Source organism: Scyliorhinus torazame, chromosome 6, assembly GCF_047496885.1.
Source record: "Scyliorhinus torazame isolate Kashiwa2021f chromosome 6, sScyTor2.1, whole genome shotgun sequence".
In the NCBI taxonomy this organism is placed as follows: Eukaryota; Metazoa; Chordata; class Chondrichthyes; order Carcharhiniformes; family Scyliorhinidae; genus Scyliorhinus; species Scyliorhinus torazame.
In genome coordinates, this window is record NC_092712.1 from 66,110,656 (window position 1) to 66,124,991 (window position 14,336).

Here is a 14,336-nt window from a genome sequence, read left to right on the forward strand (position 1 = left end):
CCGAGCACCCAACACATCATGATACCAGGACTTGAGGGATATTAGAACTTCTTAGACCTACCTGCAAGTGATCTGCCTCCACCAGCATAACGTCATCCTGCAAAATGGACAGCGTCCGCCCGCCCCTGCCGCTCCGCATCACCGGTAACCTAGGGGCCAACTGGAAGATATTCAAACAACGCTTCCAGCTCTATCTTGAAGTCACAGACCGGGAGGATGCCTCGGACACCAGGAAGATCGCTCTCCTCCTATCCATGGCCGGGGACCATGCCATCCACATTTTCAATTCTCTCACCTTTGCTGATGATGAAGATAAAACAAAGTTCAAAACGGTCCTCCTCAAGTTTGACACTCACTGCAGCATAGAGGTGAATGAAAGTTTTGAGCGCCATGTATTCCAACAGCGTTTGCAGGGTAAGGATGAACCTTTCCAGTCCTTTCTCACCCACCTCCGCATCCTTGCGCAGTCCTGTAGCTACGGGCCCACCTCCGACTCCATGATACGTGACCAGATCATTTTCGGTGTTCAGTCGGACCCCCTACGCCAGCAGCTCCTCAAGGTAAAGCAGCTCACCCTAGCGACCGCCATCGAGATCTGCATGCTACACGAAAGCGCCATTAGTCGGTATTCCCACATCCAAGCGGCTCAAACGGCGCAGCAAGGTCCCCACGAGGCGGAACGGGTCCAAGCAATCGAGCAACTCCAGGGCCTCAGCCTGGATGAGGGCGGCCGTTTTGCGCGCTTTTCGCGGACTCCCTCGCTTGTGCGCACCAAACAAGGGGACGGTGACATCGACGAACGTAATGCGCAGACGCGCACCATGGACGACTGCACTGCGGTGGCGCAGGTATGACGTGCGGCAACTGTGGCTCCACCCATTTAAAGCGGCAATGCCCTGCCAAATCCCGACAATGCCTGAGATGTGGAAAACTTGGCCACTATGCTGCCTTATGCAGAACAGCTCAGCCTGCCAATTCATATCGCTTCAGCCAGCCTCGCAGGAATGTCCGGGCCATTCAACCCACGGTCACCGAGTCCGATGCGGACCTGCTACCCAACATTGTCACCGAGAACCCGAAGGCGACTTTTTGAGTCGGTATTGTTACAAAAAACAGGGTGTCCCTGAAGCAAAGAATCCAGCCTCTGTCGGTATACAGCATCGATCCAGACGATGAGTGGTGTGCCACCCTGACGGTCAACCAGAATTTGTCGCCCACTTTAGAGACTTAATTTATGAACTTTGCGGACTTATAGACTTTCTGAATTGTTTTGTTGCTTTGTTTGATCGTTTCACTGGTTTGTATATAGTGTTCATCTCGTTATTCTTGTTGAAGGTGCACCAGGCACCTTCCCATGTAAATAGCTTAGTTCTCATGTATGTTGTCCTGTAAATATGTCTTCGCACCCCACACGTAGTTAGGAACATTCTCACCACACATTATTTATTGCCACACACATACATTCTTTTATAAAAGGGGGGATGTCATAATATACAGCAGTATATCATGGTGCAGAAACAGACACACTGATGGATACACAGCGGGACCAATCAACACACACAACACGGCAGCCAATCACCAGTTAGAGCACACGCACTATAAAGACAGGGGGCATCAGAGTTCCGCTCATTCGAGATGCAGCCTCCTAGTAGGACAGAGTTTACAGCTTGCAGCACAGATCTTCACCATGTGCTGCGTGCATAGACTGGTTAGGACAAGGCATAGGTCTTTAGTTCAATCTAATATCGTGTTACCCCACAGTGAAAGTATGTTCAACAGTTTCTGACTTAATCAAATAGTGTTGCACTATTTTAAGTGTTGGTGGCCTGTATGTGTTCCACGGATCCCGAGCAACCAACACATCACTAATACTAATCTCTTATTGTCACAAGTAGGCTTCAATGAAGTTACTGTGAAAAAACCCTAGTCACCACATTCCGGCGCCTGTTCGGGGAGGCTGATATGGGAATTGAACCCATGCTGCTGGCCTTGTTCTGCATTACCAGCCAGCTGTTTAGCCCGCTGTGCTAAACCAGCCACTGCTGTCTCTCTGACCACCATTATTTCTCTGTGGAACAATTGAAAGTTCTTCAGTTACAATCAATTACTTTATCTGATATGGAGGCAAGGTTTTGCAACACCAATTAGATGACTGACCAGTTCTTTGGTTTCGGTGGTGTTATGGATGCAGGGCAGTACTGGTCAGAGGAATGATCTGCTTTTCTTTGTAAAACAGATTGTGTCATGTTATTATAATGACATAATAGCGTGGGCGTATTTGCTGTAGAAGAAACAAGGGACTAAAAGCTCATAAGGGATAGGGCAAACACATTATGGTTCATTTGTTGAGACTAGGGACATGAGAATATTCACACAGGTATAAATATTGAAGACATCAGAGCTATGCCTGGGCTCTGCTCAAAGCAAGAGTGAAAATAAGACTGGTCCACATAACATATTTCTTTACGAGTGTCGGCTTGCTGATATCCCTTTAAGGTATTTGCAATAAATTGGATGACTTAATCGCACAAATAGATGTGAACGGGTATGATATAGACAGGATTACAGAGACATGGCTGCAACGTGACCATGGATGCTAATTGAATATCCAGGGGTATTCAGTGTTTAGGAAGGAGAGACAAAAAATAAAAGATGATAGGCTTGCATTGCTTGTTAAAGAGGAAATTAGCACAATAGTGAGGAAGGTTATCAACTCCGACGATGTGGGTAGAGCTGAGAAACACCAAGGAGCAAAAGTCTTTGTTGTGGGTTTTTAGACCCAATATGTAGTGGTGATGTTGGGAATGGTATTAAACATGAAATTAGAGACACATGCAATAATAGGAAACATCTGTAATTATGGGTGACTTTGATCTGCATATAGATTGGGTGAACCAAATTAGTAACAATGCCATAGACGAGGAATGCCTGGAGTGTATACGGGATGGTTTTCTGGACCAGTATGTTGAGGAGCCAACTAGAGAACAGGCCATAATATACTGAGTATTGTGTAAGGAGAAAGGAATGATAGGTAATCTAGTTGTGCAAGGCCACTGGGGCTGGTTTAGCAGCAGGGGCTGGTTTAGCATAGTGGGCTAAACAGCTGGCCTGTAAAGCAGAACAGGGCTAGCAGCGCAGGTTCAATTCCCATACCAGCCTCCCCGAACAGGTGCCGGAATGTCGTGACTAGGGGCTTTCCACAGTAACTTAATTTGAAGTCTCCTTGTGACAATAAGCGATTTTCATGGGCAGCACGGTAGCATTGTGGATAGCACAATTGCTTCACAGCTCCAGGGTCCCAGGTTCGATTCCGGCTTGGGTCACTGTCTGTGCGGAGTCCGCACATCCTCCCCGTGTGTGCGTGGGTTTCCTCCGGGTGCTCCGGCTTCCCCCCACAGTCCAAAGATGTGCAGGTTAGGTGGATTGGCCATGATAAATTGCCCTTAGTGTCCAAAATTGCCCTTAGTGTTGGGTGGGGTTACTGGGTTATGGGGATAGGGTGGAGGTGTTGACTTTGGGTAGAGTGCTTTTTCCAAGAGCCAGTGCAGACTCAATGGGCCAAATGGCCTCCTTCTGCACTGTAAATTCTATGAAAATTCTATGACTTGGGGATGTGCGACCATAATATGATAGAATTCATCATCAAGGTGGGGAATGACGTAGTTGCTTCTGAGACTAGAGTTCTGAAACTTAATAAAGGAAACTACGATGGTATGAGGCACGAGTTGGCAATGTTGGATTGGGGAACACTACTGTAATGGTGTGTAGGCAATGGCAAACATTCAAACAGTGCATGGATGAACAGCAATAGTTTATTCCTGTCTGGCCCAAAAATAAAATGGGAAAGGTGGCCAAACCATAGATTGCAAGGGAAATTAGAGATAGTATTCGATCCAAGGGAAAATCCTCAGAAGCAATTTGTCTATATATGTGCTTCTGGAACATACCTCTTCATTCACCTGAGGAAGGAGCAGCTCTCCGAAAGCTAGTGACATTGAAACAAACCTGTTGGACTTTAACCTGGTGTTGTAAGACTTCGTACTTTAAAAATGACTCACCAGGAGATGCCAGATTGTCTCATCTGTTTGTGGATATTCTGAATTGAATCACACCATCCTTCAATGATGGTTTTCCACAATTTCTGTAGTGTAGAATCTTCTTGTAGCTATTGGCATTTCCAATGAACAAAATGTGTTAGGTTAATTTGAAGAATATCCTCAAGCTCGCTGTCAATGAACTCAACTTGTAGATCTGAGGATATATCTACAGTTTTCATTGGTCTAGGAAATCTGCTAAGTGTATCCAATGTGACCATCAAGTTACCTGGCTTGTACCTCATCACACAGTCATAATTTTGAATCTTCAGCAACAAGCATTGCTATCTTGACTGTGCAATGGTCATGGTTTTTGCCAAAGCATCTCCAATAGCTTGTGGTCAGTCTCTACCACAAATCCTTTGCCAAATTGATAGGTATGAACATGCATGTTGGGGAGGCAGTGGTGTGGTGGTATTGTCACTGGATTAATAATCCAAAGACCCAGGGTAATGCTCTGGAGACCCGGGTTCGAATCCCGCCTGGGTAAATGGTGAAATTTGAATTCAATAAAAATCTGGAATTAAAAGTTGAATGATGACCATGAATCCATTGTCGATTCTTGTAATAAACCATCTGGTTCACTAATACCCTTTAGGGAAGGAAATCTGTCATCCTTACCTGGTCTGGCCAACATGTTACTCCAGACCCACAATAACATGGTTGACTATTAAATGCCCTCAGGGATGGGCAGTAAATGCTGACCCACCCAGCGACACCCACATCCCATGAACGAATAAAGAAAAAGAAAATGACACCAAACGCTAAAGCAAATGTATCCGACTTGGAGCAGTTTAATTGCATTGTAGACAGAGATTTTGAAACAAATGCAATCAGTTTGCCATTTTGTAGTATGTATACTCCCAGACCTTTCTGCGAGGTATCTACCTCTAGGGTAGTTGTCTCCCTAGGATTGTGAAACTGCAACATCAACGCTTTTAATAATGACTGTTCCAGTACTTCGAAGAGGTATTTATTGGTGGTCTTCGTGCCACAAGAAGGACACACTGTTTTCAACAATTTCCTTAGCAATGAAGTGTTGTGACTAAAATTGGAAATGATGGAGATCGGAGACTAAAGAGGACTTATCGTGAGGAGTTGGCATGGCTTAAATATCCTCTATTTTATTTGGATTGGGACATTTGCCAGTACTGGAATAAATAGAACCAAATAAATTGATCTGCTGCACATTGATGTCAATTGCAGTGTGGCCCACCAATCCTTCATTATGTGCCACTTGCACCAATAAATGCAGATTATAGTCATGTTCTTGCTTTGTTCTTCCCACAAAAGCTATGTAATCTGTGATACAGATGCATCCTGGTGCAGTGCATATACTGTGGTCCATGTGAACTTGAAAGTGACCCTGGATCACAGAGAGCCCAAAAGGAAGTCATTGAAAACAGCATCATTAGACAACATTCAACAACATTCGACAATAAGGACACCTACGTGACAGTGTTATGCATAGACTACAGCTCTGGCTTCAACACCATTATCCCGACAAGATTTATAACCAAACGCTGCAATCTTGGACTTGATCCCTCCCTGTGCAGCTAGATCCTTGACTTCTTCACCAACAGACCCCAATCCGTCAGGATCGGCAACAGCACCTCCTCCACGATAGTCCTCAACGCCGGGGCCCCTCAAGGATGAGTGCTCAGTCCTCTACTGTACTCCCTATACTCACACTACTTTGTGGCAAGATTTAACTCCAACTCAATCTATAAGTTTGCGGATGATACGACTGTGGTGGGTCGTATCTCAAACAATGACAAATCAGACTACAGATTGTAGATAGATCACTTGGTTGCATGTTTCCACCCTAATATCTCCATCAGCTCCTGGGTAACGTCTTCCACAGGATCAGCATCAGGCTTTGATCTAGCTAGGTCCAGGGATCCAGCAGACCTCAGACTGCTGTCTCGCCTGGATGTTCCTGTCTCCACCTGATGTACATCAGCAGCAGTATGGTACCAACCAGATTGTGTCCCAGAAGCCTGACAACTAACATGTCTCACTGAGGTGCATGTAGCTGCTCTGGTGGAGGTTGAGGAACCACCAGGCCCAACCTGGAGAACCTGTCAAACGTGAGCTGATGGAGGGTGAGGTTGGCGGCTATGACGCAGCTAGTACGGTGGTATCTTCAGAGCTCTCCTCCGAGGTTGTCTCATGGGAGACTGGAGAGAGTGCCGCCCGAGATGGGCCGTCGCCGTTGGCTGGATGATGTGCAGGAGAATGGGCATTTGATCAGTGAGAGGGATGGGCCAGTCAGTAAGGCAATAACAACTCACACTTTACAGGTTCTCCAGGTTAGGCCTGGTGGTTCCAAACCTCTGTGACATCTGCCAGCCTCCACATTGGTGACCACCCTGGTCTTGGCCACATTGGTCACCTTCAGGGCATGCTCCTCGAAGGTGATGAGGATCCTGATGTCTGGCACACCACTGCCAGTCTGGGCCCTTTCTCAACAATGCACAGGTCAAAGAGACACATCCAGAGTGGGAATTTGGAACTTGGAAATTTGGTGTAGTGAGGTAATTCGGTGCAGAGTGGGAGAAGGTGCTTTTCCCTACTGTTTTGTTCTCTCTCTTTCTTCTGGCCTGTAACTTTTAATCTGCAGGGAGAGAACCTGCAGTGGGGGGGGAGGGGACATCACAGAAAAGCTGTGACCTGATTGGCTGGTTGGGAATCTGCACTAAATTTTTAAAATTAAGCATTGGTAAACTAATTAAACATAATTACTTAATTATAATTTAGAGGGGTATCTAAGCCAGAGATCGGAGAGTACTGTATTTACCTTTCACATTTATAGTAGAAATCTAGTGCTAGGAAACATATAGTAAACAGTAACTTTTTTTTTAACTTTTAAATTTAATTTACTAATTTATTGATGCAATGTCAATTAGAGGTGTGCAGTGCTCTGACTGTGAGATGTGGCAGGTCCGGGAGGCTTCCAGTGTCCCGGATGGCTTCATCTGCAGAAAGTGCACCCAACTGGAGCTCCTCACAGACCGCATGGTTCGGTTAGAGCAGCAGTTAGATGCACTTAGGAGAATGCAGGTGGCGGAAAGCATCATAGATAGCAGTTATATAAATGTGGTCCAACCCAAGGTGCAGGCAGAGAAATGGGTGACCACCAGAAAGGGCAGGCAGTCAGTGCAGGAATCCCCTGTGGTTTTCCCCCTCTCGAACAGGTATACCCCTTTGGATACTGTCGGGGGGGGGGGGGGGGGGGGGGGGATAACCTATCAGGGGAAAACAGCAGCAGCCAGAGCAGTGGCACCACGGCTGGCTCTGATGTTCAGAAGGGAGGGTAAAAGCGCAGAAGAGCAATAGTCATAGGGGACTCTATAGTCAGGGGCACAGATAGGCGCTTCTGTGGACGTGAAAGAGACTCCAGGATGGTATGTTGTCTCCCTGGTGCCAGGGTCCAGGATGTCTCCGAATTGGTAGCGGGCATCCTGAAGGGGGAGGGCAAACAGGCAGAGGTCGTTGTACATATTGGTACTAACGACAGAGGCAGGAAGGGTCATGAGGTCCTGCAGCAGGAGTTCAGGGAGCTAGGCAGAAAGTAAAAAGACAGGACCTCTAGGGTTGTAATCTCGTGCCAAGTGCCAGTGAGGCTAGAAATAGGAAGATAGAGCAGCTAAACACGTGGCTAAACAGCTGGTGTTCGGAGGGAGGGTTTCCGTTATTTGGATCACTGGGAGCTCTTCTGGGGCAGGTGTGACCTATATAAGAAGGACGGGTTGCATCTAAACTGGAAAGGCATAAATATCCTGGCCGCGAGGTTTGCTAGTGTCACACGGGAGAGTTTAAACTAGTATGGCAGGGGAGTGGACACGGGAGGTCAGAAGGTGAGAGCATTGAGGGAGAACTAGGGAATAGGGCCAGAATGGCTCTGAGGCAGAGCAGATAGGGAGAAGTTGTTGAACACAGCGGGTCTGGTGGCCTGAAGTGCATATGTTTTAATGCAAGATGTATTACGGGTAAGGCAGATGAATCATAGAATTTACAGAATCATAGAATTTACAGTGCAGAAGGAGGCCATTTGGCCCATCGAGTCTGCACCGGCTCTTCGAAAGAGCACCCTACCCAAGGTCAATACCTCCACCCTATCCTCATAACTCAGTAACCCCACCCAACACTAAGGGCAATTTTGGACACTAAGTGAAATTTATCATGGCCAATCCACCTAACCTGCACATCTTTGGACTGTGGGAGGAAACCGGAGCACCCGGAGGAAACCCACGCACACACGGGGAGGATGTGCAGACTCCGCACAGACAGTGACCCAAGCCAGAATCGAACCTGGGACCCTGGAGCTGTGAAGCAATTGTGCTATCCACAATGCTACTGTGCTTGGACAAGGCGGCCTTCAGGACCCGCGACAACGCAGAATCGACGAGCAGAAACTTATAGCCAAGTTCCGCACACATGAGTGCGGCCTCAACCGGGACCTGGGATTCATGTCGCATTACATTCATCCCCCACCATCTGGCCTGCGAAATCCTACCAACTGTCCTGGCTTGGTACAATTCACACCTCTTTAACCTGGGGTTACCCCATCTCTGGATCTGTAAAGATTTAATCACCTGCTAATGCTCGCATTCCAAGCATTGTTTGGCATCTTTGAATATGTCTATATATGTGTTTCTGGAACAGACCTCTCCATTCACCTGAGGAAGGAGCAGCGCTCCGAAAGCTAGTGACATCGAAACAAACCTGTTGGACTTTAACCTGGTGTTGTAAGACTTCGTACTGTGCTTGGATTAGTACTTGGAACTATGATGTTGTTGCCATTACAGAGACCTGGTTTAGGGAAGGGCAGGATTGGTAGCTAAACGTTCCAGGATTTAGATGTTTCAGGCGGGGTAGAGGGGGATGTAAAAGGGGTGGCGGAGTTGCGCTACTGGTTGGGGAGAATATCACAGCTGTCCAATGGGAGGACACCTCAGAGGGCAGTGAGGCTATATGGGTAGAGATCAGGAATAAGAAGGGTGCAGTCACAATGTTGGGGGTTTACTACAGGCCTCCCAACAGCCAGCTGGAGATAGAGGAGCAGGTAGGTAGACGGATTTTGGAAAAGAGTAAAAACAACAGGGTTGTTGTGATGGGAGACTTCAACTTCCCCAAAATTGACAGGGACTCACTTAGTGCCAGGGGCTTTGACGGGGCAGAGTTTGTAAGGAGCATCCAGGAGGGCTTCTTAAAACAATATGTAGACACTCCAACTGGGGAAGGGGCTGTATTGGACCTGGTATTGGGGAATGAGCCCGGCCAGGTGGTAGAAGATTCAGTAGGGGAGCATTTCGGGAACAGTGACAACAATTCAGTAAGTTTTAAAGTGCTGGTGGACAAGGATAAGAGTGGTCCTAGGGTGAATGTGCTAAATTGGGGGAAGGTTAATTATAACAATATTAGGCAGGAACTGAAGAACCTAGATTGGGGGCGGATGTTTGAGGGTAAATCAACATCTGACATGTGGGAGGCTTTCAAGTGTCAGTTGAAAGGAATTCAGGACCGGCATGTTCCTGTGAGGAAGAAGGATAAATAAGGCACATTTCGGGAACCTTGGATAACGAGAGATATTGTAGGCCTCGTCAAAAAGAAAAAGGAAGCATTTGTCAGGTTTAGAAGGCTGGGAAAAGTCAAAGCCTGTGTGGAATATAAGGAAAGTAGGAAGGAACTTAAGCAAGGAGTCAGGAGGGCTAAAAGGGGTCACGAAAAGTCATTGGCAAATAGGGTGAAGGAAAATCCCAAGACTTTTTACACGTACATAAAAAGCAAGAGGGTAGCCAGGGAAAGGGTTGACCCACTGAAGGACAGGCAAGGGAATCTTTGTGTGGAGCCAGAAGAAATGGGCGAGGTACTAAATGAATACTTTGCATCAGTATTCACCAAAGAGAAGGAATTGGTGGATGTTGAGTCTGGAGAAGGGTGTGTGGTTAACCTGGGTCACATTGAGATCCAAAAAGACGAGGTGTTGGGCGTCTTGAAAAATATTAAGGTAGATAAGTCCCCAGGGCCTGATGGGATCTACTCCAGAATACTGAAGGAGGCTAGAGAGGAAATTGCTGAGGCCTTGACAGAAATCTTTGGATCCTCACGGTGATGTCCCGGAGGGCTGGAGAATAGCCAATGTTGTTCCTCTGTTTAAGAAGGGTAGCAAGGATAATCCAGGGAACTACTGGCCAGTGAGCCTTACGTCAGTGGTAGGGAAATTACTGGAGAGAATTCTCCGAGACAGGATCTACTCCCATTTGGAAGCAAATGGCCGTATTAGTGAGAGGCAGCATGGTTTTGTGAAGGGGAGGTCGTGTCTCACTAACTTGATACAGTTTTTCGAAGAGGTTACAAAGATGATTAATGCAGGTAGGGCAGTGGATGTTGTCTATATGGACTTCGGTAAGGCCTTTGACAAGGTCCCTCATGGTAGACTAGTACAAAAGGTGAAGTCACACGGGATCAGGGGTGAGCTGGCAAGGTGGATACAGAACTGGCTAGGTCATAGAAGGCAGGGAGTAGCAATGGAAGGATGCTTTTCTAATTGGAGGGCTGTGACTAGTGGTGTTCCACAGGGATCAGTGCTGGGACCTTTGCTGTTTGTTGTATAAAAAATGATTTGGAGGAAAATGTAACTGGTCTGATTAGTAAGTTTGTAGATGACACAAAGGTTGGTGGAATTGCGGATAGTGATGAGGACTGTCAGAGGATACAGCAGGATTTAGATTGTTTGGAGACTTGGGCGGAGAGATGGCAGTTTAATCCGGACAAATGTGAGGTAATGCATTTTGGAAGGTCTAATGCAGGTAGGGAATATACAGTGAATGGTGGAACCCTGAAGAGTATTGAAAGTCAGAGAGATTTAGGCGTGCAGGTCCACAGGTCACTGAAAGGGGCAACACAGGTGGAGAAGGCAGACGGCATGCTTGCCTTCATTGGCCGGGGCATTGAGTATAAGAATTGGCAAGCCATGTTGCAGCTGTATAGAACCTTAGTTAGGCCACACTTGGAATATAGTGTTCAATTCTGGTCACCACATTACCAGAAGGATGTGGAGGCTTTAGAGAGGGTGCAGAAGAGATTTACCAGGATGTTGCCTGGTATGGAGGGCATTAGCTATGAGTAGGGGTTGAATAAACTTGGTTTGTTCTCACTGGAACGACGGAGGTTGAGGGGCGACCTGATAGAGGTCTACAAAATTATGAGGGGCATAGACAGATTGGATAGTCAGAGGCTTTTCCCCAGTGTAGAGGGGTCAATTACTAGGGGGCATAGGTTTAAGGTGCGAGGGGCAAGGTTTAGAGTAGATGTACGAGGCAAGTTTTTTACACAGAGGGTAGTGGGTGCCTGGAACTCGCTGCCGGAGGAGGTGGTGGAAACAGGGACGATAGTGACATTTAAGGGGCATCTTGACAAATACATGAATAGGATGGGAATAGAGGGATACGCACCCAGGAAGTGTAGAAGATTTTAGTTTAGACAGGCAGCATGATCGGCGCAGGCTTGGAGGGATCGTAGGGCCTGTTCCTGTGCTGTACGTTTCTTTGTTCAATTGTGGGAGAGCTTTTCCTGAGGAGATACAAAGGGGGCATCATTGTTGCGTGTTGGCTGGGGTTGGCTGAGCAAAGTGCAGCTTGTGCTGCTTGACCTTGTTAGTGGGGGGCTGGCGAGCACGGTCCCATCGACTCAGCTGCCGAGCCTTCATTTGTGGTGAGAAGCCAAGAGGCCTCGTTAAGTGGACCAATGAATGCTGAATAGCCAATTCGGTCTCGCTGGGCCAAGGCCCGGGAAGCTTGTGGCAATTCCCGCTTGCTGCAACACTGAGAAATTTTTCCGGAGAATTGGACCCCACGCTTTTATATCCATTTGAACTGCAGAAACATGTGAGACAGGATTTTAGTATAAAAGGTCCTCTGAAAAATTATCACTGTTTTTGCTTTTTCCACATAATTAGCATAGGTTTATGTTTTTTGATGGAGACTTTGCTCCACCATCATGTGATACAGGGCTGGACAGATTGTAGCTGTCACATTGACCAACATCTTCACCTTGTCTGGCCATGCAACAACTCCAATTCATCTCCTGAGCACCACTCATCAACAGAGGATTAATTTCAGCCAACAGAGAACAGGACCAATCAGTATTATTATCCATGAACAAGCTCTTAATTGTACCTATTGAACAATGGCCTAAAAATATAATGCCAGAGTTTGTTAGCTTTTAAAGTCTATTATTTGAAATGCGGCAATCTGGGATAATGGCACAAAAGGTAGTTAAATGTTGCTGCCACTTGTTTTCCGCATCGAACGATGTCAAACTCCATAAGAGCAATCAGCAGGAAACATAACTCGGGTTCTCTTTGAATGAAAGCTAGCTGGGTTGTTCTGAACTGTAAGGGTATATGGAGCTTTGCTCCTTTGTTTGGTCATGTATCCTGACCCACACAAATTTCTGATCACACATTAACACGTTCATTAACCTATATTGGCTCAGATTGCCCCAGATTTAAAATTCACATCCTTATTTTGAATCTCTCCATGCTCTCCACACCCTCCCTCCCCCTCTTTGTAACTTCCACCAACCCCACAGCCAGAGGTGAACTTTCAGTGAAACACACAGTGCAGCAGCCCTAGGCAATGGGGGGGGGGGGGATACGGAGAGATGCCCGTTATATGGGAACACCAATCAGAGCCTTGGTAGCTCTAAATTTGCGGATCGGCAATGTGGTAATTCCAGGTATTGCAGTACCTGAGTGGTGGATGACCATTGGCTAGACCTAGGAGTCTACCATTGGCTAACGTACATAGCTCCGCCCTGAGAGGCGGAGTATAAGAACCAATGCTGTCCCAGCAGCCTTCACTTTCTGTATCGAAGCTGCTGGGTACAGTTCTAGCTGATTAAAGCCTATTAGTTATGACTCACCTTGCCTTGAGAGTAATTGTTAGTGCATCAGGCAAACTTAGATTTCCTGAGCCAATTAGCAGGCAATACAGAACAACGTTGGGTTCTGATCGGTGGACTCCCCTTTAGAGCGGGAAAGCAGGTTGCCAGACATTGAGAGGTCATGGAGACTTTGAGCAGTTTAGACCGGACCTCCTGAATTGGTGTGAAGTTTCAGTGAATGAAGATGCAAAGCAGCAGCTAGGCCTTTGTCATTTGGTCTGGTGGGAAGCCTGAGGCAAAAGTGAAGTCGTCAACCTAAGACCGGGGTGTGAACCTGCAAAGTCTTCAGCGAGGCGGGGAGGAGGCGCTGGCCTTCTGAGCTGTGTGTAGGTGACTTTTTATGTTTTGTTTTTAACTGACAATCTCCCAGTGTGGTGGTCCCAGCTGTTACTCTTCATGAACGACACACCGAAAAAGAGCTGATAGTTGTCATCACGCTGCCACCCTTTGTTAAATTCTGAGTGTAGGTTGTGCCTTGTGATTACAGAATTCAAACCATGCTTCGTTGGAAGATAAATCTTTCAAATAAACATTCCCAGATCGTGCACGCAGTATAATACAAAATGCATTGTGCTATAATTAGTTTTTTTAAATTAAAAAGTCACAAAGACTGATGTGTCTCAAAATGTTCTAAAATATGCAACATATTGAGTGGTTGAGGTGACCTTTTGTCATATTAGCATAAAAGAAAAGGGTCTTTAAAGTTCCAATAAATGGTAGTAAACCTGAAGATTGGGAGAATTCTAGAAACCAGCAATAGATAACCAAAATAACTGATAAAAAGGGAAACAAAATGTGAGAGTAAACTAGTAAGAAATATAAAGACATATTGGCCGGGACCTCCTTTCTGGGGACTAAGTCCCCACACCGGTGGCAACGACTCCGGCGTCAACGGCCCCCCAAGGTGAGGAATTCTCACTTTTCTAGGGGGCTAGCTTGACGGCGGAGGGGTTGGCGCCGCTCCAGCTGGCGCCGAAGGGACGGCGCGTGTTCGCGCATGTGCGGACCTGCTGGCGTATTCCCACGCATGCGCGGGGGGTTCTCTTCTCTGCGCCGGCCCCCGGGCAATATGGCGGAGCCCTATAAGGGCCCGGCGTGGAAGGAAGAAGTGCCCCCACGGAACAAACCCGCCCGCAGATCGGTGGGCCCCGATCACGAACCAGGCCACCGTGGGGAAACCCCGGTGTCGGATCCCCGAGGACCGCCCACGCATACTCACCTGCCAGGTCCCGCTGGTGCATGAGTTGAGTGATTCACGCCGGCAGGACTGGCCAAAAAAGGATGGCCGCT